The 22505-nt window shown below is 36.5% G+C and overlaps 1 long non-coding RNA gene across 1 annotated transcript in view; it reads right to left on the reverse strand.

Moving 5' to 3' along the window:
* Nucleotides 1-22505, reverse strand: part of LOC109370631 — a 42881-nt gene continuing 20376 nt past the window's right edge. The window contains exons 3-5 of the long non-coding RNA XR_002120912.1: nt 16293-16334; nt 3782-3901; nt 1-1764 (exon numbers count right to left, since the gene is read on the reverse strand). This is a non-coding gene — a long non-coding RNA (uncharacterized LOC109370631). The remainder of the gene's footprint in view (nt 1765-3781; nt 3902-16292; nt 16335-22505) is intronic.

Consider the following 22505-nt stretch of genomic DNA (forward strand, 5'->3'; position numbering starts at 1 on the left):
AAAGAATGGAAGAACAGAACCTGCTTTACATTTAATTCAATTTACTCAATACTGGATGGAAAATACAAGAAGATATCAATTCCATTTTTTCATGTACGTAAATGTAGTTTTTACTTTCTCCATGATGACATCTTAATGCAGTCCCCTGAAGCTGCATTTGGCTCTTTAGCCATGAATGTGCTCCAAAAGTGCAAAAGTAAACACACAGCTCAAAGTAAACTTGAGAGTCTCAGCTCAGCCCTACAGCTTAAGTAGGATTAGTAAAGACCAAAGTCCCAGCAGTTCTCAAAAACCTATTCACAGCTTCCTTCCCCCTCCTCTCCCCCCATCATCTCCTCCAACATTTCAAGACAAATAAGAGGAGAAGTATCAAGAACTAGTAGTACACTAGATGCCTGAAAAATACTTCCCAACTGGACACCTACCAGTGCAGTTTTAACCAGCTTTTCTTCTCTACATATAACTTCTATTTCATAAGTGCATTTTCTCATAGCAGGCCCATTTTGTGCTTGCTTTAGCAAGCAAAGGGGAACTAAGAACAACCAGTCTAATATTTAGGTATATTCACCTTTGCATTTCTAAATCTAGCAAATTAGGTGAATAGCTTGAACTTGAAGTCATATCCCAGAACTCATTAGGTTTGTTATCACACACGTTAACTGACTAGTTACAGTTTCTCCTGTTTATATTTGATTTTCTGCCTAATGTGTGCCATAGTTCTCCAGCATTGTTCTGTATTTAAAAAAAGTGAAAGAAAAGGCACCATTGAAGAAAAACCTCCAAAGAAAAGTGCTATCTATAACTTGCTTCTTGTCTAACAGTAGTTGTGTAGTATTCTGTTTCTTTACTAAACAAACTTGTTTTTAGTCAAACTAATATTTTTAGGTCTGTTTCCTGGCAAATTATATTATAGAAATAAGACTGGATTGCTTAGATAGAATCAGTATGGGAAAAATACAGAAAACTGGATTCTACTTAGTGTTACAGATGAAACAATTTTTAGAAGAATTTTATACTCTGACAGATCCCCTTTCACTCTTACTTCACAATCACTGCAGGATGCATCTCTTTCTGCAGCAACACCCATTTGTGAACACATATGCAGTCATTCACGTGGGCAGATTAGGGAAAAAGAAAGGAGGGAAAAAAAAGATGAAGAGCAATACCAAAACTCACCCATGTTTCACATAAGCTTTACCCAATACACCAGAATTTCTCCCTATCACATCCAAAGAACATCCTTCCCAGACTAGTTCATTTCCTGATAACCGTTTTCTAATTTTAATAAGACATTGTATGTAGCAAATTTACCTCTTCCTTCTGATAATTACAATTCCACAAAAACAGTTCAAATATAGTAAAAAAACTGTGCATGTTGATTAAAACATACTGATAGTGTTGTTATTTCTTTAATGTTGTAAAAGCTCCAACCATTTTCTCTATTCCACCTTATATTTGCCATATTATTTTAGAGAAATAGCATTGTTTTCCAAATTTTACTTTTATTTTTCTTCTTTTTCATTCCCTGATCTGTTTCCTCTTCTTAGATATTAAATTCAAGACATTTTAAACATGCCACTTATGCTAGATGACAAAACATCTTCCAAGTCAACAGTCATCCATGCTTTCTCCTTGAACTCTTTCCATCTTTATAGAAGACTTTATTTAGTGTGCAGTAAGGCCAACAAAGAACTGTCATGTGGGTCCAAAATGTAGAATACAGTTGACAATAATCCATTTTCCATCTCCAACATTTCATGAATCCTGGAAGAAGGTCCAGAAGTTATTGAGCTTCACATTCACTCTGCTTGTGACGTACAAACACTATTAAAACTGCAGACTCCACCTTTACTTCCTAAAATGATACACGGAGCGCTTTATCTTAACTGAAAGATATTAGTTAAATGAATAAATAAAATATCAGTAGCCTGGAAACAAAACTTTTGTACAAAGCCCCAAGAACAACCTGACAATAAATCTGTTCGTAAGACTGTAACAAACAGGTACAATATGCACCTTTTGGTGCAAAACATGTAGTTCTTGATTCCTGCTCTGGAGAGCTCACAGTCTAAAGAAGCCAGCACAATACAGGGCAAGAGAAGAGCCACATATAGGGAAGCATAAAAGGGAAAAAATGTTCATTCTATCAAAGCAGGTTTGTGTCCTTCTAAAGTCTGTACACTGCATAACAGGTACTTCCCAATTTTTTTAATACATACAATTGTTTTTTAAATGATAATGATGTGGGTCAGCATCAAGACCCTGTTCAGTTTGATCACAGACATTTACTAAAAAAAACTAAAAATGGTACCAGACAAGACAGACAGAGGGTAGAAAACAGAGGGGCAAGAGATTATTTATCTCATCATCTGGCAAGCAGGAACAGAATCTTGTCCTTGTTTATATAAAATATTGGTCTTATCATTTTTCAGTAACTGGGGATATCACTGTCCTTAGGCTTAAATAAGTAAAAAACAAACAACAACACAGTCACAAGGCAGAACGGTAAAGAAATAAGGAAAAGCTAAGAAAATTTGGCAGAACTCCAAAAAGAGGTGGCTGAGAGAAAGAGGAAAAACATTTCTTCATTACAACAGAAGATTTAGAAAGGTTGACTGTAGTGAGCTGGCAGAAGAGTGAGAAAATTACAGGAGAAAAGAGAGAGAGTAGAAAGTCCATGGAAAGCTGAAATCTTGGAGGAACATTCTGAAATGCATTCAGAAAGAAAAAGAAAGCCAGTGGTGGAGGAGAGAACAAATAGTAGACCAGAAAAACAGTATGGGGCAATACATACTTATCCAAAAGTGCTTTTTTACTTATACTGTAATCATAGTTAACCAGAAGAGGGGAAAATTAGCTTAGTGTATAATTAATCTAAATACTTTGGCATACCAAATTTGCAAAAAAAATAAAAAAAAAAAAAAAAGAAAGAAAGAAAGAAAAACCAAACAAACCCAAACTCTAATACAACAAACCCACAAGCTAGAATACTCTAAAACTACACCATCCAAACAACAACTTAGAAACCTACTGCAGAGAAGAGCACAGCAGTGATTTCTCTTATTTAAGTAAATGGAATAAGAATAAACTTGGGCTTAAGCTGCAAAAGTTATTTCATTAGGCAGAAAATGGTTAACTGTACTTTAATCACCTGCTTTCTCCAAGGATTGTGGGAAGAGATATTAGTAGTAATGCAAGCAGTACAGCTGTAATTGTTATCTGTTGTGTTCTTCATGCAACAAGCGCCGGATGCCGCAAACAAAAGATACAAGTCAACTCTTGAGCAGCAAACACAGGCTGACTGCACTGAGCCTTTACAACCACCTGATTAAGCGTGCAGAGTTCTTGCTATAAAATTCAATAAGCTACTTTCAGCAGTGCTGCACAGCCTCTGGATAACATACAAAACAGCTTTATATCCCTGAGATACTCTGAGGCATATTCCAGAATTTGACAGTTTTTGTACATAAGCTCACGCAAACTTCTTGGTTGAGTTGATCTTAGTAATTTAAATCCCTCCAGACTTAAAGATGCTAGAACAATCTGAACCATTTCTTAGAAGCGGGTATAAATGGCAAGAACTCCTCATTCATTTCTTCTTGTTCACTAAATTTTCGCATACATTGGTCAGCCATACAAAACACTTCCCTACTGGCCCAGCTGCATGAGAAATCAAACTATTTTCAGACTTGAAAAAAAAAGAGTCTAAAAAATTCTTTTTTTTTTTTTAAATGACTTTCTTATCCTGGATGATGTGTTTGATTAACTGCGTACTTCTTACCAGCCCTTCACTTGGCTTGATGTTTGTAAGCTGGATCACTTCAAGGTGGGCCGACTGGGAAACCAGGGGATCAGAAGAGAGCGAGATGATGTGGTCACAGACGCCAGAGAGAGTTTTACACTACGAAGAAAAAATAAAATGCCATAATAAATATACCATTACTATTTACTATTTAACCTACAACTTGAAACATCACATTCTTAAAGAAATCAGATTAGGGAAGAAAAATAGAGGCAAATACTCTTGCTACTCAGTAAAGACAAAGGACCACGTGGGCTGCTCCCATGCCCTCCTAGAGTAAGGTGAATATCTTTGTGCTGTGCTCAGGCAGAGAGGGAGTGAGTGCATGGAGACCTCCAAGCTGCTCTCTCCCCATATGTTTCACAAAGTCATTATGTGCCCCAAACCCCATTATTTTCAGTTGAAAGTGCAGACATTCAGTACAGATGACAATCAGGCTCTTAACAAGGATGGGCAACTCCCATTAACTCTGAAGTTTATTTTGTACTCATAAAACATGCTAATTGACTTTGGACCGAGTTTCTCATCTTCTGCTGGTGCCAAGTATGATTTACTGTTGCAGGCACGAAGATTACAATAAATAACCTTCGCTTCACGATGGGATAATTCTTAAACCTGTTATCCTTGGCAGCCTCTTTACAGCAAGATAGAAACAGAAAAAAAGATTCTAAAAGGGCTGAAGCTGTCAAATGGGTACTTTCTATTTTCTCATCTCTAACTCCCTCTTGTCAGAGGCAGGGAAGTTGTGATAAATTATTTGTTAGCATTCTCTCATGTTTCCATAAGCAACCAATCTTGAGAGCTCCAGTGTTTTCTATGGAATCCCCTTTCAGCAGCTAAAACCAATTTCTCAGTTCAGGTTTCAGTGCGTTTTGTCAGAGAATTTGGGGATTAGAATATTCTTTTGGTCTCATAACTATGGGTATCAGTGAAATCAGTGAGGAGGCAGCAACATGCAAAAGATAAATTTAACCCATCTCTTCAAATGACTGAAACCCGATTACACCCAACTGCTGCACTGACTACTTCTCCAAGATTGCAAAGCATACTTTCTAAGGTACAGGCATCTACAACAATGATTTAGAAATAGGATATGAAACTGGATATGATTTCCATTGACAATTAACCCTCATAATTCTAAGTGCCAAACTGCAAAAGCCTTATGGAGAAAGAAAAGAGCTTCCGTAAAAAAAAAAATAATAAAATAAAATAATGCAGTGACAGTGGAAACTTAATCCTGTTGCAGACCATCACATTGAAGTTTTCTCCTCAAACTAGGCAATCAGCTGGAAAATTTGTATATTGTACAGATGGATTACTTTATTCAATAGTTATAATATGAAAAATAAATAATTAAAATCAAATGGAAAACATAATAAAACATTACCAACGTGATATTCTTCCAGAGATAATATTACTTTCAAGCACAGACACACACAAACACACACAAATTGCTTCTGTTTTGTTTGTATTTCATGTCACAGAATCGTTAATGAAAAAAGAAATTCAAGGTTTGGTGCTTTACCTGAACTAGGGAGAATTTGAAAAGTTATAATGATCAACTTGACCACAAAATTCATTTTTTAAGACTTTATAGATAGAAGAAAACTGACTTGAGCTGAAATTTACAAAAAGGTAAAAATGATATAAAATTCCATAACAAATGAAAACTTAGGGTTTTGTTGTTGTTGACTTTTTTTGGTTTTAAATACAATACTGGTACGTTATCTATATTTTCAATTCCCTTGCAACTGCACCAAAAAGAAATGAAAAATCCCTTTTAGAAACTTAGGATTTAATCTCTCACATGCAAAATGAAGAGTCCTAAACGATGAATTATTTTTTGCTGATTAAAACTGAACTTTTCATATACCTTTAAAGTTGCTTTCACTACATATTCTTCCTATTAATCGCTTTAAAAACTACTAAGCTTATGGAGTGTGCGTGAAAATAAGGTGGTGCAAATATTTCTCAAAAGGTGCTCCAGGAATACTGGATGCAAAAATCACCAAGTTACTATGATTGCAAAAAGTATCTGCAATATACTTCTAGCATTCCTTAAAGATATTTTATTTAAAACCTTGTGACCTCATTAATGTTTATAAATATGTAAAGAGTAAGTGTAAGGAGACTGAAGCTAGGCTCTTCTCAGCGACATCCAACGATAGGACAAGAGGCAATGGGTGCAAGCTGGAACACAGAAGGTTCCACACAAATACGAGAAAAAACTTCTTCAAAATAAGGGTAACACACACTGGTATGGGCTGCTTGGAGAGGTTGTGGGGTCTCCTCCTATGGAGACATTCAAAGCCCACCTGGAACTCCTGATCCAGGTGTTCCTGATCTGGCAGGGGGATTGGACTAGATGATCTTTTAAGGTCTCTTCCAACCCCTGATTTCTATGACTTTTTTTTCCATCCTAGACATTAATTCTGCTGTCCAATAGGATGGTATCTGGCATATCAATAAATGAGCCACAGCGAAGTCTCTAACGGGGACTCTAGAGTTAGAGGATGTGCTTTCAGATGAAGACTTCAGTTCTATGACCTTTCTGAAATTTAAGTTCTCATTCAGAGGGAATGCATACATAACTGGCTTTCTAGAAAAAAAGAAAAAAACAACAACGATATTAAGGGGCAAAACCCTGCTTCATGAATACCTACATCTCTTGTCCAGGTTGAGTACAGAGAACCTCTAGAAATCCACTAAATGTTACCAGGTTTATTACCTGGTATATTTGTATCATATATTAGTGATGACTAGAAATAGCAAAAGAAAATTGAAAGTACAGAAAAAAATGAAAATAGAAAAAGTTCCTGAATTACTTCTTTTGGTTTCCGATCAACAGAATTAAATCCTTTTCTTCTAAAAAGAACACTAATAGACATTGAGTGATTCAATAAAACAATATGCCATCAACTAATAGTCCATAAAGACAGTTCCTCAAGAAACAATCATTCAACATAATGAAACCTACTTGTATAATAATTATGGAATAGCTTTGTCCAGAAACCTAATTTCATTAAAATAGGTTTTGTTTGCTTCTGAGAACCTTCCTTTCTTTTGGAGAGTGAATGATGTTTATTGCAGAAGGATTTTGAACTTAAGCTCACTGCTATTACATAATGAACTGACATATTCATGTTCCCTAGACTTCCTGCATTTCACATATATTTGCATGGCAATGAAGGAATGAGCCTGATTTGTTTTTAATTAAGCTGCTCAAGAGATTTCAGAGTAGTATGTATTTTCTGTTTTCTCACTCCAACGAAATGTATAGACCTAAGAAAGAAAAAAAAAAAAGAAAAATGGGTTTGGGTTCTGCCCAACAACCCAAAACTTTCAGCTGACATAAGCAAATATCCAGCAACTCATTTTCTTCGTAAGTCTGCCGATGTCAGAATTCCCATAGAATCTCATAAGTCTCTCTTAACTATTATACATTCAAATACCTTTGATTAAACAGTCTGTAGTTAGAGTTAGACTGCAAGCAAGATCAAGGGTCTATCAAGCTTCTGTGAAGGGTAACTCCCAGAACTCTGAGCATGCCCAGAACAAGGACAGCAAGGGGTACACTTGTGTGCAGTAGCTGTCCTCTCCTCACTGAAAGAGCAGGTAAACAGGCTGTCACTGAAAACACAACCAGAGGATGATACTGCCAAAACTACACATTTTTCCTTGTCCTTACTTTCAGAAAAATCTCATTTAGGATTAGTTTTATTTTGTTTTCGGTTGGTTGATTGTTTGCTTTGTTTTTCTTTTCAGCCTAAGCAAAGTATCTAAGCTTAGTATCTAAGTATCTAAGCTCAGATTCCAGAAGCTCTGGAATACATTCAAACATACATGTATACATATATGTCAATTTATAACAAAAATTTACACTAACTGGGAAAAAAAAATGCAGGTCTGATTGTAGGTGCAGTCTGGTTCCTGCCTAAATTACCATTATTAGCTTCATTGGCCAAGGCTTTTTAAATGTACTGATCAACATAACATAATATACAGAAAAACATCAGGAGTGTTCTCCATTCCAGTTAGGAGTTCAATGACTTCTTCATAGAAAATGACAAGTTGCCCCTGCTCATCTTGATCCTCCCCAGAGAGTTGGGAACTTCCACGGCAAAGATTCTGCCATGGCACAAGAACAGTATTAATTTAAAGGAGACAACATGTTTCTGTATTTAGAAAGTTCCTAACTAAATTACCTTTGACTTCTCTACAGAACTTTTCCTAAATGCTCCACTGCAGCTCATCAGGTTTGTTCCACACATGTTGTTTGAGAGCTCAACTCAAGCAACTTCTCATTTTAAATCTACAGTTACATTCAATGCTCTGCTAATTTTTCCCAGTCTTCACTGTAGCTTTCACTCTGGCAGAAGCGACTGGAACAAATTATGTAGGTGAAAGAAATGCTTAGGCTTTTTATTAATGATATATTCTTTGAGAAAAAGAAATGGACTGACATGTTTTCGTATATGCTACTGAACTAATTTGAGTGGAAGAAAAGCACATCAACAGCATACATTTGTTCTATATCATGTAAGACAACACTTTTCACCTTAGCTCTTCAGCACAAGCTGTATCACAGGCATGCATTTATGCTGCACTAAAATCTGATGTCAGCTCTTCTCACCTTTTCTCTAAAGCGTTAGTTATCTTTTGCTTCTTTGGAAAACTAAATTTCTGATTATGAAGATACTGTTAACAGGATCAGAATGCTAGATACTACTTTCATAACTGCTGATTCCCTACTGCAATATCATTTAGAAATACATGACTTTAGAAGCTAACAGATGTGTAAACACGCTAAATTAATTTGGGGGCTATAACTGCTCTTCAGTCCTGGGTCGGACATCCTGTTAGTACTTTGCAAGGATGAAAGAAAATAGTGTTACCCAAATTAACCTAGCTCTTTTTCGTTCGTGACTTTCTGACTCCAGCAGAGGAAACATGCTTCTCAGCAAGAGGTAATGAGTGAAAGAACAAGGGGAAAACTGCATCTCAGAAACTTACAGAAGATACAGAGTCTTCCTGCCATCCAGAGAGAGTGGGACAGACCCTCGAACACCAAGCAGCACTCCTGTGCTGTACAAGTAATGGAGCACTGGCAAAGGCTACCCAGACGCTGCAGAATCTTCTCCTTAGAGATTGGAAGACACCTGAAGATGTGGTCCTGACACTTTGCTCAGAGTGCCACTGCTTGAGCAGGAGTTGGACCAGAAGGACCCGGAGGTCTCTTCCAAACTCAATCAGTCAGCAACTCAGATATCACACCTTAATACCGCAGAGGAAAAACTGAATATAAAAGATTATTAGTATGTCTGTCACTCATTATCCTCGTCAAAATACAGGTACAACTTCTATTGCTTGTACTGAAGACAAAAGAGGAAACTTTCTCAATGAATAAGATACAGTTCTAGGAGATAGCTTATTGTGAGCAATGCAGATTCAGTGGTTAAGCTAAAATACATACACCTTTAAGCAGTTCACACAGACTATTTGTATAATCAATGGATATACAGATGGTATATGTATATCCAGGAGCTTGGCTAATGTGATTGTTACTTTGGAGTAATGAGAGAAAGTCACTCACCCTATCCTGGGCTCACGAGATGGACTCCAGTAGAGCAGATCTCCAGAGAGATCCTTCCCCACTGGCAGTCAGCTCTTAAATGGGTCTAGGAGAGGTGGAGCCAGGCTCCACCCCTTCCTGCAGCACAGGTGAATTGCCTTCACCTGTGCTCCCATGGCTGACTCATTGCTTGCCTCAGGTGATTAATCAGAGATTCAGGCCATGATTCAGACAGCCCCATAAACTATTGACAAAAAAAAAAAAAATAAAAAGAAGAGAGGGGTAGGTGTTCTCTGATATGCAGTGGAATCCACTACGGAAAACTTTTTTTTTTTTTTAAAGAAAAAGTCTCCACATGTCTATGTGCTGCATTTATACTTTTGGAGAAACAAACCTAAAAACGATGAGCAGCTAATAGATACAGTAAGATGCAGAGAAAAATGAGCATCCAAGTGCTCCTGTAAACATCAGCAGGAATTTAGAAACGTCTTGCCTTTCTCAAGCTGCACTTAGCTTTCAGCATGTGTGACATCTGAACAAAGAAAAACGTTTTGGCAAAGCCAAAAAAAAAAACAACCAACAAACAAGTTACAAAAGATTAACTGAGATCATCTGATCAGCAGATGATTACGTTTACTCCTTTTGCTACACAATCCCTATTCTCAATATAAACCTTACAGTAATGGCTTCAGTTCTCTCTTGCAATAACACATCACTTCACATTAGTAATAAATTCTCTCTTTATTCAGTAACAAATTTATAATTGCATATTATAGCTACAACACAGTCTCTATGTGCAAAGCTAAAGGATTCAAAAGAGGATGAAAATATCACTGAAAAGCATTTAATTGTGTGACAGAAATTCAATGGGAAACATTTTCTTCCTCTTTGTAGATAACTACTTGAAAACCATACTTTGTCTCTACTTATGTTTTTGGACTGTGGTACACTGACTTCTTGCATTTTCTTACAATTACTCCTTTCAGCTAAGGGGATGAGGACAAAAAGGTGACTAAATTGCTCTTGTATCTTTTCTGATTCTCTGTAGCTAATTCACTCCGTACCGGCAAAATTATGTCCATCTTCTGCTGTACAGTGGGGGTAGTTATGGACATGCCAGCTTGAAAAGCCTCCACAGGCTTTTTCCCTCAACAAACCAGAAACCCATTATCTGTTAACTCAGGAACTCTACAGTCATCAAATATTTCTGGTGAAGCAAACAGACTTCTATTTGTTCCTGTATTTAATTTTATCCAGGCTGGTGACCAAGCTTAAATCTATCCTGCCAAACAGTAGCAATATGAAAGCATCCTGGCTTAACACATTCCCAGAGCTGAGGGCAAAAAAAGAATCAGCCTCTTCTACAAGCAATCATATCTACATCATTCAAATGATGAGTGGGATGGCAGTGAGCATAGTAATTCAGGGCAAAAGTGAGAAAAAATGTCTTCGTGATGTTAAGTTTAACATTTCAGAAAAAAAAAAAAAAGTTTTACATCTTACTGAGATAAAGCAATGCAAGCATTCAGAATGAAGTATAACTAGTATGATTAAGACACACAGAATAATTATTTATCAATTAATATCACACCAAAACATTTCTGGTACCGTAGGGAATACTGTAGTAATTGCAGCAATCTTAGAACCATCCATACCTAGTTCACTATTTGCAGATACATGAAGTTTAATCAGCAACTCAATCTTATTTTGGATGCAGAATAAGTGAGTTTTGCTGAGCCTGTTTGCAAGGTATAGAACCTTGAGGGGAAGTGGGTGGTTACTTTTTTCTTTTTTTCTTTAATCAGACTATAAAAATGATACCTTTGACAATGCATTCTTAGTCAATTATAGCTCTATAACAAATATTCAAATTCAGTGGGCAGGATTGAATTATTAGCATTGTGGTTTCTCTACAAGCAAAAAGAGAACATCCTGATCCATTACTTGTTCTCTCCATTTTCACTTTAGTAACTCAAGAGAAAATAATTTAAATAGCTCACGTTTTTCACAAACTCCTCCTAACGCTGTAACACAATGGAAAGAAAAGAACTAATGATGGGGTGGCAAAGCCCTGGGCTACAGCAAATGAGGATTAAGCCCAAGTGCAGCAGCTGTAGATGCAGAAACAAAAGAAAAAAGGCTGTTTACCCCTGGAAGGCCTCAGATACAGAGAGACCTACAGCAAGATAACCTTGCCTCCAATGCCAACCCTTAAATGAGGTCTGGGAAGAGGTAGATCCTGGCTCCACCCCTTCTGGTCACTCAAGTGCACTGCATGCAGCTGAGCTCCCCTGGGTTGGCCTGCCTTCCACCATGTGCTCATTCAAGCCATAACTTTGCATTTCTGCTACATTTTCCAGTTCTAATTTCAACAATTTTTCAGCTTAAAAAGCTGTACCTTTTCAGGATAAGCAGCATAATCTTCAGAAAATTAAACCGAAAATTCAGTAAAAACTTATCATTAATCTGACTGGAACGTCACTTCTGCTTTCTATAATTAGTCCTTCTTGCCTCAGTCTCAATTTAATACCGCACTTTTTTCATACTGATTGAATGATGTATTTCTATCTTACAGAGCAATGAACTGCTGGAAAGAATCAATGAATTATTTTTGAAAGACTTTAGAGCTCCATTCTGACTTTTACAAACATTACCTTAACTCTCCAAATAAGCAGAACCGATACCTTTTTAAGCTGAGCTGTTTTCCATGCACTTTATCATCTCAAGATAAATTAATATTAAGATTCTGGATACAAATTGGCAATTCTCAATTTTAAAGAAAACAACAACCCATGGCTTATATACTTCATATTTTGGCCAACTATATTTTAACCCATTCTTTGAAGTTTTCTTTGAAGTTTTTTTTGTTTTGTTTTGTTTTTGCCATCTACTTTTGTTGGTACTTTTTTCTGCTGATATTTATTTTGTGCTTACATAAACAAATTATTACAGTTTCTACCATCTACTTATTTATTTGTTACAGGGATTGTTGAGCAAAAGGTAAAAGGAAAAAAACATATTGAGAAATTGGCAGTGATAGAAATATGAAGCATTTCTCTGTTGTCATGAATATTTCAGAAGCAGAAATCTCTTAATGAGTAAAACCCAGCATATTATTCCCATACCGCTTTATGCTTCTTATTGCACGGAGACCATATACTTCTACGAATGAATTCACAGTGAAAATAATTTTAAGAAATATCCAAGTCTTTAAAGTTGTTTTAACACACCTGCAATTTTAGGGCAGAAAATTTAAGTAGAAACTTTTTTCCCAAATACACGTTCGTGCAACTTCTGTTTAGAATAAATAAACAAAATTGAAATGGTTAACTTCTTAAAATTTCATCTATTTTATATGAGACCCTTTAGATCCATTTTATGCCTCCAGGTAAATAGCACAGCCTAGTTTACTACTTAAACTAATATCATGAGGGAAGACAAAATGACTTATGAAGTATTTGAAGATCCAATTGCTCGAAGAGCAAACAAAAATCTTTCTTGAATATAGGCTGGATTTATACATTTCTGTCATCACAGAGTACCATTTCTTTGACAAAAAGTTGACTTCAGAATAAGTTTGTTGACATTAAAACATACTATCTATGCATAAGGTGATTCAGCAATCTCTCCACGCGAACTCCCACACTATTATCTTGAAGAGAGGACTTTCCAAAAGAAATTATTGCTGTTAGAAAATGAACACATTAACTACTTTCTGGCCCTAAAGTCAAACAATTTGTTATTTAACTAAGGATCTCGCCCGTTGTGCGAGATGTTGCCTACTTCACCATGCTTCCAAGGAAAGTGAGAAGAGTGAGTGACTCACTGATGTTGGCAGTATCCACAGATGCATTTTGATAGCATCTGATTGATAGCAGCGTGGTCTCACATATCCCAGCTGTGCCCACACACCCTCTTGACCCCTGATTTGGCTCAGGTGCCAGGTTGGGTGAGCACAACAGAGGCTTGTTTTGCTGGGAACTGGGCAACAACTCCCTGAGAGTTGTGTGCTTACAGCACTCCAGCCTCTGAAAGATTGCACGTGAGCCTAAGAAAACACTTTTAAGCATGTGAATGAAGGATATGTTCTATCTGCTCTGAATTAAAACTGCAAAACCGCTGACATATGACGTGGACAAAAATAAACTACTTGTATCCAGTGATAGTAAAATCGCAAATTTCTTGATGTCCTAAAGAATAAGAGTATATACCTATCTTTATTTTTATAGTGTAGCTAGGTAAAAAAGGATCTTTTAAAACTTTAATTCAGTTCTTAGTGAGATAAATACCTTGCAACAAGGGTATCCACAGGCTAATTACACAAATTGCTAATCAGTTTTAAGTCATTGCCTTTTACTTTTGGGAGGAACCTTTTTTCTGTCAAGAAGAGGACACTGTACATGAAATCATACAGGACAAACATGCAGTTCTGAATTCAGGTTCCCCTGTAATTCACTCCAGCTACACATTGGTATGTGATCATTCAAAAAGTAGCTGGATGAGATGCTAGTCAGACATGTCTGATATCAGCAGGAGTTTGTGTTGTTTGATAATAGGTAACATACAGTTTTGTCTTAGAAACTAAATTATCTCTTTTTTGAAAATCAAAGTATATTGTATCTGTCTGAGTCCTTTCCATTTCTGCTAGTTTTTCCAGGTTTTGCATTCAAGATTCTTTATATGCTTTTATTAAAATTTACTCTACTCTTTTGATACTGGAGAACCTTCTTATTAACATTCACCTCGAGGATATACAGTCTATAAAAAGATATTTAAATTCTTAATCACTCTCTTGAACATCTTTAACCTGATTTGCACTGTATTCACTGCTCTGCATGTGTGTGCATTCAAATATTTTGATATCTAATAAGATAACTACTGTCCTCTTTTCTTTGATACTGAGATAAAAGAAGCATGCTCTCTAAAGTTCTAAATATCAGGCTTTTCCCTTACTACTTTTTTGTTACTGTTGTTGTAAACCTCTCTCTTACACCAATCCTGCCCTGATTTTCTAATAAGCAAAATTCACAACACCTTTTTCTGTCTTCCCAGAGGACTTAGAGGGAACGGTTACTGCTTTCAGTTCTACCATTAATCTTTTCATTTGCACTTCTAAAATATTCCCTTTCAAATTCAAAATCTGGTTTCAAAACTAATCTTTTAATTATTCAGACAGAGATTTTCTCTTTCCTTGTTTGCTATTGGTCAGCTTTTGCTTCATGAAATTCCATCCATCAGTTGAAATGTAACATGATCAGAGACAATCCAAGTTATGTACAATACATACAAGTCAACTTTAACCCTAGGCAACAAGTATGGTGTTCTGCTCATGTTTCCTTGTCAGCTTGAGCACTTACCTTAGAATGTAATTAAGCTCCCTACGATAACTTATGTGTCCACTTGTCACCACAAAGTGGTTGCTGTGGATTAAAGTAATAAGCCTGTGCGAGTTTGAATAATGTAAAATAATGTCACTTCATCATTTGCAGTTATTTTTAATGTAACTGTAATGAAACCTGTCTCAGATTTGTCCATTCACATCTTAAATGAATCTCTCAGCTTCCTCAAAATTTTATGTTGGAGACTGTATTAATTGATGCTTCATCAGCTCTAACCATTGCCAGCTCCCTTTAAAATTCTTTTTGCTAATTTGCAAATGTTATATACTGTATATACATCAGATGTCAAAAATCTTGGCTCTTACAGTAGAAAACAAGCATGTATTGAAAACCAGGCCTTATATAATGGTTTCAAACTTACAGCACTTCATTTTTTGCCAAGATTATGCAATTAAAAACTTCATTACTTAAATGCTTGCAGAGATCAGCCTAGCAAAGAAGATGATGTCAGCCTGACTAAAAATGTAAATTCCTTGTATCCCACAGGGGAAAAATGTCAGTGTAACTTAAAACTACAAGGAGACATTTTACTCCTCATCACTGTGAAATCAAATTGTCAAAAGCTTACAGAATTCAGATTGCCACGTATTTGATACGGGAGCAGTGAATAAAAGTGTAGCAAACGTTACTGGAAAGTTCATGTTTTAAAATAAAGTATTTTTTCTTCCTTAAACTCAGACCATAAGAGAAATAAGATATCAAAACCTATCTGAAAGTGAAATACAGTGAAAGGTAAAATATTATCATTTTCATTTTCATCAACTAGGTTATTTTATTTTTCACCCTTAGAAAATAAGACTTCACATCTCAGTGAGACTCCACATTTCAGAAGCAGGGTCAGGGTTAACTTAATACTCACTAAACCACCAACAGAACATGAAAGGCAATTTAGTATTTAATAGCTAGGTGTTATGTCATCTCAGTAGTTTTCACACAAGATTTCTAAAACTTTCTTCTCTCCATCCCCTAAAGTATCAGCCTTTCCAACCCATTTTATATTCTGGTGTTTAAGTGCTGACAAATTTCAGCTGTTTTATTTGTTATAAATAGGAGTAGAAAATCTGGGAATAGACTATTGTATTTATGCTGAGAATTCTACAGGAAAGCTTTGCTTTAATCTTCTTATCACTAGCTCAGTACTCCTAGGAGTGATGAATAAAGGAAGCTATGTCACTAACAAGTACATACGATATCATATAAGACTAGAAAACGGCTCTCTAAAAGGAAATCTCATTCTTCAAAATCATTTTCCTAACCATGTTTTACAAACAACAGATGGGCATGAACCAGACTAAAACACAAGCCACTACAAGGTTGCTGGCTTCTCATCTGTCAAGCTTGGTTTTCCTAGCAATCATTACCTATTCGCACTTATTTCCAAATATTCAGCAGTCAGTCATACCCAGACTAGCTTATTATCACACTGGCAATACATAGAAAAAGTACAAAACACCCAGAGATAGAATCCTATTTGTTCAATGCAAGTACATTTATTAACAGAAATCCAAAAACTACTTACCACATGAAGAATTTTATTCTCTGTTTCATATACTGTGCAATCCTGAAAAAGTAAAGCAGAAAAGGCAGGTTAGATTGATCCAATCAATCACCTTCCCTAGATTTATTCTTAAAAAGAATTAAATAAAATTGAAATGGCTTGAGGATGAAACAAAAGATTTCAAAGTTCCATTCAATTAGAATGGAAAGATTTGTATAACAAAAGAGTGAAGCCAGCACCAAAGGCAAAGGAAACTGTACTCTCTCTGTAATTAAATGAAAAGGGAGAACTGGCTTTAATAGACATGGAGAAAACTGAGGTACTCAAGTTCCTCAGTCTTCACTAGCAGTAAGGCTTCCCACTCCTCCATATCCCCAAACATCTAGTTGGGGGGGGGCAGGGGATCAAAATCTTTCTCTGTAAGAGTGAAGAAAGTTAGAGATTGTCTTATGAGACTGAATGTGTACAAGTCTATGTGGCTGGACAGTACGCATCCCAAGATCCTGAAGGAACTGGCTGATGTGATTGCAGTACAACTCTCCATCGTACTTTAAAAGTCTTGGCTGTCAGGCAAAGTCCCTGGTGACTGTAAAAAGGAAAACATCACTCTCATTTTTAAGAAAGACAGAAAAAGAAAGCCAGGGAATGACACACCTGTGAGCTTCACATCTGTGCATGAGAAGATCACAAAGCTGATCCTCCTGGAAGCTGTGTTAAGGCACATGTGAGATAAAGAGGTGATCCGAGACAGCCAGTTTTGCCAAGGGCAGACTGTCTGACCTTTGGTGGCCTTCTGTGATGGAGTGACAACATCAGTAAACAAAGGAAGAAAGGTTGAGGGAGTTGGACTTAATTTAGCTTGGAGAAATGAAGGCTCTGGGGAGACCTCACTGTGACCAGTACTTGAGGGGAGCTTATGAGCTGGAGGGAGACTAAGTTTTTACAGGGTCTGATAGTGATAGGACAAGAGGGAATGGTTTTAAACTAAAAGAGGGAAAATTTAGATTAGATGTTAGCTGGAAATACTTTACTCAGAGGATGGTGAGGTGAGGCCCTGCATAGCTGCCCAGAGAAGCTGTGGTGCCCCATCCCTGGAGGTGCTCAAGGCCAGGTTGGATGGGGCTCTGGGCAGCTGAGCTGGTGGGGGGCAGCCCTGCCTATGGCAGGGGCTGGGTGGGCTCTGAGGTCGCTTCCAACACAAGCCATTCTATGATTCTTTGAGGTTTGTTGGAGCCTGTATGCACTACCCAGAACGTGAGGCTGTTTTTCTAAGAGGATCAACAGATGGAAAGCTCAGGGCTGTGAGTTTTTCTGACAGGCCAAGTCTCAGCAGATACAGTGAAGTGGAAATACAGGAATTAGTAAGGAAGAGAATACATGAAATGCAACCAATACTGGTGAAATAATCACTCTTTTCTAAGTTCACAGGGTGCTACAGCTGTGTGGTGATTTGTACACATTCAGTTTAGGATGGATGCTTTACATCCCACCTAATAACTCACTTGAAAGATGTGACTAAGGTTCCATGCTGTAAATCCTTTCATTTTTTATCAATTTATCCTCTTTGAAAAACAAGTTAGTTATATGCAACTCTTTTAATAATGAATTTTTAGACCATGAAATGTTTCTAGTGTTAGGTAAGAATAGCCAATGTGTTCTTAAGCTTTATCTAAAACAACAATGCAGAAGCAGCAAGTTTATCAAGACATTCAGGAAACATTTGCCAGTAAGTACAGCCAGAAAGAAAATCTAAATCGTTTAATTACATGCAGATATCAGTGACATATTTGCAATCTCAGTAGCAAAATGCTCATTTCATTGTTACACATGGAAGGGCATGTAGCATTTTCAGTCTGGATATATCTTATGTTCTACATTGATTCTTACAAAGCATTTTGGGGAAAAAAAAAAAAAAAAGAATGTAACACTTATGTTGTGAAAAAAAAAGGTGCTTCTAGATAGACATAATTATTTCATTTGTAATGAAGAGCTTACTATAAATTTAACATTCAGCTTAAATAGGATACTGTTTGAGAACTCTCGCTGCTAAGGGAAGGAATTTAAGAACCCAGACTCCATAGAGGTTTATTACAACAAGGAAGTAAGTGAATAAGGGAGAAACACTGTTACATCTACGCACGTGTAAAGGAAGTTAAAAACCTGCTTACTTCTGATAAACCAAGAATATAAGTAAAAAACACTTCTGAATCTACCAATGACAGGAAATCAAGTAGAAAACTTCCCAGGCATCTAGACTCTGTATGGTGCAAGTGGCTTCATCCTGAAATCCTATCCTCATCACACAACTATCGACAAACACAGAGTTTGCGAAGACAAATTGCTAATGGAGTTCGTCGCATGTAGGACTGCTGATTTTTGATGCTACATCCTTCTATTCAGTCAAGAGAAAAATTGTTAAGTAGGTAAGAGAAAAACTGGAGGAAAGCAAACTCAATGCTTCAGTAAAACACTTCCAAAATATGCCTTTTCCATTAAGAAATGACATGCAGCTAAACACAATTCAAGCCTGAACTCAGAAAAATGTGCAGGAATGCAAAGATCCATGCTACCACAGCCTAAAGCAATCCTGAAGTCTAAGATTCAAAGAAACCTACAGAAATGTCACCAAGCAGATCTCTATATCAAAGCAAGCTTGTTTCAACTTCCCTCAGCCATCCCTGGAGACAAGGGCTGAGATCGTTTTTGAATGATCCCAAAAGTAAAACCTACACATTATTTTCTTTCAAAGTCAACAGTTTATTTCTCCCTGGATTTTTATTTTTTTTATTTTTTTATTTTTATTTATTTTTTTAAAATCATTCCACAGTTTTGCGCTTTATCTTCAAGCAAGTGTTATAGGTAATTGGGCTCATACTCTTCAGATATCCCTTAAGTAGAACAATGAACTGATTTTTTTACTGGAAATCTTCACCGTTTACAATTATTGTTTTTTCATACCCATTTCATTTCAACTGAAAATGTTTAATGCACTTGAGAACAACAAAGAGAGCCACTAATTATGCAATTAGAAATAATTTTTTGCTCTTAATAGCATGCTACCCTCAGTTAGAGAACAACTCTTCCTTCCACACCTTGATTATTCCTGAACAATCTTCTTAAGTGTCTGTTTACTCACAGTACCCAAAAAATATAGTTGTGGTAAGAAACAGACCATATACAAATTTAACATCAACTTTTTTCTACTTCAGAAAACATGGAGCGCGTACACACACACACACACAAACAAAAAAACACAAAAACACAGCAAAGTCTTCCTCCTATACAAGACAATTATTGCTATTCAATTACTGGAAGAATACTGTGATTAACCCTGAACTCAAACATGCAGATACAGTAAAGAGGAGTTATTTTGCTTTCACCTGTGCCTTGTCTGAAACATGCATATTCACTGTAAATTTATAATGAAAGCTAAGCTATTTCATCTTCATATAACCAACCAAACACAACTTCAGCTCAAACAGCTGAAGAAGAATATTGTCTCCTCAGTGCACATCACAGAATCACAGAATGGCCTGGGCTGAAAAAGATCATAATGATCATCCAGTTTCAACCCCTGTGCTGTGTGCAGGGTCACCAACTACTAGACCAGGCTGCCCAGAGCCACATCCAGCCTGGAATAAACATTAAAAAAAAAAAAAAATCAACATAATAGAGGGGCGTTGCTAGCAAAGCAACAGATGCCGCTCTTTTCCTTATGCTACAAACTCTGTGCTAACTTGCGTTTACTAAAGATGTAGTCAAATATTGGCCATTAACAGGAAAATGGACAGTTCTATCAGCAAAGGAGGATTAAAAGGGGAATATAATGGCACAATTTAACTGCTAACATGAGGTTTTCACGGTCACTGTTTGCAGCTCTAATTCATGCATCAAAAGTGTCACAGGGCCCTTTTGGTCCTTTTCTTTGCAGAGATAGATGAAAATAAGCTGAGATCTTAATAAAAAGAGAAAAATAAGGTCTAAAGATAGAAGATAAAGGAAAAAAAATGCAGAAATGAAAAAGAGCAAAAGCAAACAATAGTAATCAACAACAGGGTTTTTCTGTGCTTTCAATTCCAGTATAATTTTAAAACTTATTTGTAAGACTAGCGAAACCTGCTACACAGTGTAACTGTGATGCATCACTTACATTGTGTTTCTTCCAGAACTTCTGAGCTTCACAGCCACGATTCTCTATTATTTCTACAAAAAGTTGGATTTTATCATGTCCCTAAGTAAGAAGTATTACACACACTTACAATTAGATCAACTGAATTAAAGTAGCACTGACTGGTGACAATGTTTCCAAATATCTATATATCACCCTACTCTGTTCCTCAACTTTGCTAGTAAAATTCACATGTGAAGTAACCTCTACAAAATACAATAGTTATAGATTTATTATTTTTTTAAATCAATGGTTACGATGTTTTATTTTTCTAATTTCTTTCCTTCTCCTCTTCCTATTATTGTTATGTTTTTAAACTTGTATCTTAGTATGTCTCAGATCTGGGGAAATGGGTCAGCTAATTATACTGACAATTTTCTTTGGTCCTTTTCTTTCCATCGAAGTTGATTAAATCTCAACTCAGAACATGAAATACAGAGGTCTAGAAACCTGCCAACTCAAATGACTGCTTATGCATCCCAAGCAAGTGTGGAGATCATGCAGCTCTCCAGTACTGTAACTATGAGATAAAATTCAGAATAAAACGCTTCTATTGTGCATGTATGTAATGTATATATATGTCTGAGTAAGCATCGCATCAAATTATCCACTGCAATTAACTGCCAAGAACTTCTCAGGGTACTTGCAAAATACTGTTTTGAAAACATAATCATCCTTACTGTTATTATTGGTTTGTCCACATTATGTAGGCATCTCTGGCACTGCATTCTTTTTGGCAGTCTCTAGTTCCTATAAACTCCACAACTTAACTTCAGAATAAAGTTATGCTAGTTCAGAATATAAAATATGCATAGAAATGTTCAGGAACAGGGAGAATTGCAAAAAGATGTGTATTTGTTCTTTCAGCAACAACTCAGATCTGGCTCAGCACTCCTAGACGAGAGTGTGCAATAGAGCTGTATCGTTGTTGCTTCATTGTATTTCACTGTTGTTCAGATCACTGACTCAGTTATTCATGTACATACCCATCATCCTCATTAATTTTTTCCTTCAAGGCAGGGAAATCTCCTAAGCAGAGCAGGTACGTTATCATGTGATTGCCAATGACAAAAATTGAATCTCCTGATTCTCAGACAACATAATAGCCCAAGCAAATATATTGTGAATTTGCACTACTGGAGCATTGCCTGGGAGAATCTGTGTGGTGCTTGCTACAGAGGTGGAGTCAAATGGAAAAAAAGGTTTCCATGAGAGCATTCATTTTCAAAGTAGCTTTTGAGCTGCTCTATTGTCTTCTTCACATGTTTTTCTCCACAGTCCAGCTGAATTTACATGAAGACAGTATATGTGTGTGTATCGCATAGGTTTTACCAGCCTTTCAGTGACAAAATATAGGCAAGATTAGGAACATAATTTTTTAAATGGCAGTGAAATCACTTGGGAAATGCATTTTTCGTGATCATTTCTATATTTTTTCCATGTCTTGTTTTAAGATGGCAACTGTTAGATTTCACGTATTGCTTAAAAACAGATGTCTGATAGTATTGTTGTCATCATTATTTTGAAGTCACGCAAAATATTCTGAAGTATGTAACTCTGATTCTCTATTTCTAACAAAAATAATGAATTACATGATTGCTAAAAGAGAGTTCAGGCCCTCATGCATTGCCAAACCTTTGGTATAAAATCTCTCTTGAGCAATGTAGCCATTGGCTGGAATTAAGTCAAGCCATCATTTAAATCTCTTTGCTTCTCAAATTGATTAAAACTGTAACTGAATCCTTTAATACCAGTGTATGTCAAATGGATGGTCTGTCAGTCCTGCTACTTAGAACAATATGAAATAATTAACTTGAGAATACTCAGATCATGACTTTCAGGCCCTTCTGGCTCCCCACACCTTCCAAAATAAGTGGTTCTGTCTTCCAGGAGGTCTCTTTGAGCCCTAGCTCCAGACAATTTGTGTCACTGGCTCTAGGAAGGCTCATTTGGCTTGAATTCCACCCAGTTCATTTATGGCAAGAAAATGACAAGACTGAGGTTTACTGGAATCTTCACTGGATGTTTTCACAAAAGTTCATAATGATTATGATAAAGCCTAAAGC

The sequence above is a fragment of the Meleagris gallopavo genome, chromosome 1 (genome assembly GCF_000146605.3).
Source record: "Meleagris gallopavo isolate NT-WF06-2002-E0010 breed Aviagen turkey brand Nicholas breeding stock chromosome 1, Turkey_5.1, whole genome shotgun sequence".
NCBI classification, from domain to species: Eukaryota; Metazoa; Chordata; class Aves; order Galliformes; family Phasianidae; genus Meleagris; species Meleagris gallopavo.